Here is a 2,510-nt window from a genome sequence, read left to right as displayed (position 1 = left end):
AAGTTCCACCTCCTCAGTAACAGATCATGGTAACATCTCTAAGCTGCAAACAAGCTACCTCCCAACTACAAAATGGCATTGCCATGAGCTAGCAACGTAGCTTTCCCTGAACCCAAACTTTCTCTCAGACTCAACACTGCCCTGCAAACTCTCCCTTCTGCTTTTCTAGCAACGTGGAACCACAGTTTTCCAACTATCTGCTTTACAACCAGGCTCTGAGATAGACTTATCATTTCAATGTCTTTATTGTCCAGAGTTCAAATTCATCCACTGCAGCTTACAACCATTGATGTATATAATTCAGCACTTTAATCATCTTTGCAATTTTAATCATAGGGTTAAATGATTCTATTTTCCTATCCACCCCATTCACCTTTAAATATGCTAGGAACTTTGTATGTAAGTTGAGTTTTGCACCCATCTTTGAACATATTCTTCACTTACAATTTCATTGTTATTTTCAACATTCCCCTGCCACTTTTTTTTTTTTTTTTTTTTTTTTTGGTATATAAACTATTTATTAACAGACAAGGCCTACAGACTTATTTCTTCTTGGACACACCCACAGTGCGGCCACGGCGGCCAGTGGTCTTGGTGTGCTGGCCTCGGACACGAAGGCCCCAGAAGTGGCGCAGCCCTCTATGGGCCCGAATCTTCTTCAGTCGCTCCAGGTCTTCACGGAGCTTGTTGTCCAGACCATTGGCTAGGACCTGGCTATATTTTCCATCCTTTACATCCTTCTGTCTGTTCAAGAACCAGTCTGGGATCTTGTACTGGCGTGGATTCTGCATAATGGTGATCACACGTTCCACCTCATCCTCAGTGAGTTCTCCCGCCCTCTTGGTGAGGTCAATGTCTGCTTTCCTCAACACCACATGAGCATATCTTCGGCCCACACTCTTAATGGCAGTGATGGCAAAGGCTACTTTCCGCCGCCCATCGATGTTGGTGTTGAGTACTCGCAAAATATGCTGGAACTTTTCAGGGATCACTAGAGACATGGCGGCAGCACAAGCGGCGGCGTGTAAGCCTCCTGTGGAAGAGCGTCTATTGAGTTTTCAATTTCAATGATTAAAATTTTCATCTCTAGAAATTCTCTTTGGCCCTTTATCATATTGGCTTAACTATTTTTATAGTCTTTTTTTCCTTGCTCATCTTTTGAAACCACCCTTTTATTTCTTTAAATATATAAAACAATAATTTGATGTTGGATCTGACAATTGTAATATCTGAAGTCTTTGCAGATTTGATTTTGTGTTTAGTTTTTTTTTGTTTTTGGTTGTGGTTTGTTTTTGTTTTTGTTTTTTGTTGTTGTTGTTTTGAGATGGAGTTTCACTCTTATTGCCCAGGCTGGAGTGCAATGGTGTGATCTCGGCTCACTGCAATCTCTGCCCCGCGGGTTCAAGAGATTCTCCTGCCTCAGCCTCCCAAGTAGCTGGGATTACAGGTACCCGCCACTATACCCGGCTAATTTTTGTACTTTTAGTAGAGATGGGGTTTCACCATGTGGGCCAGGCTGGTCTCCAGCCCCAGACCTCAGGTGATCCACCCGTCTTGGCCTCCCAAAATGCTGGGATTACAGGCATGGGCCACCTAGCCCAGCCGATTTTGCTGTTTAGTTTTGGCTATTTCTTGCATTAAGTGCCTTATTTCCTGATGTCATTAGATCTTTCACTGTGAGCTGAATCACTGGCCTTAGGATTTTTTTTTTCTTTCTTTGAGACAGAGTCTCATCTGTCACCCAGGCTAGAGTGCAGTGGCACAATCTTGGCTCACTGCAAGCTCCACCTCCCGGGCTCATGCCATTCTCCTGCCTCAGCCTCCCGAGTAGCTGGGAATACAGGCGCCCACCACCGTGCCCGGCTAATTTTTTAAATATTTTTATTAGAGATGGGGTTTCACCGTGTTAGCCAGGATGGTCTCGATCTCCTGACCTCGTGATCTGCCCACCTTGGTGTCCCAAAGTGTTGGGATTACAGGCGTGAGCCACCACACCTGGCCGGCCTTAGCATTTTATTGGCAGGATTTCTTTGAGGTCCAGGTTGAAATTGCATTCCTCTTGCCTATTGACTGAAGGAACTGCCAGCCTGGGACCACTTCAAGTTATATGACTCTATTAGTCTGTTTTCACATTGCTATACAACTGTGAGTCAATTAAACCTCTTTTCTTTATAAATTACCCAGTCTTAGACCTGAGAATATGGCAGACCTGAGACTGTGTAATTTATAAAGAGGTTTAGTTGACTCATAGTTCCATGTGGCTAGGAACACCTCAGGAAACTTACAATCATGGCGGGAGGGGAAGCAGCACATCTTACATGGTGGCAGGAGGTGGTGGGGACAGGGGTGGGGAGTGACACACTTTTAAACCATCAGATCTCAAGAGAACTTACTATCATAAGAACAGCACAGGGGAAATCTGCCACCATGATCTGATTACCTCCCACCAGCTCCCTCCCCTGACACATAGATATTATAATTTGAGATAAGATTTGGGTAGGAACACAGAG

The 2,510-nt window shown here is 44.4% G+C and overlaps 1 pseudogene across 1 annotated transcript; it reads right to left on the bottom strand.

Annotated features, from left to right (window-relative positions):
* Positions 1-478: 478 nt before the first annotated feature.
* LOC111550403 lies at positions 479-1,048 on the bottom strand (annotated as a pseudogene). The gene has a single exon (XR_002734025.2). The product of XR_002734025.2 is annotated as a 40S ribosomal protein S18 pseudogene (transcript).
* Positions 1,049-2,510: the final 1,462 nt, after the last annotated feature.

This window comes from Piliocolobus tephrosceles, chromosome 15 (genome assembly GCF_002776525.5).
Source record: "Piliocolobus tephrosceles isolate RC106 chromosome 15, ASM277652v3, whole genome shotgun sequence".
NCBI classification, from domain to species: Eukaryota; Metazoa; Chordata; class Mammalia; order Primates; family Cercopithecidae; genus Piliocolobus; species Piliocolobus tephrosceles.
Note: the sequence above shows the minus strand (reverse complement) of the source record. Positions and strands in the feature narration are given on the sequence as shown.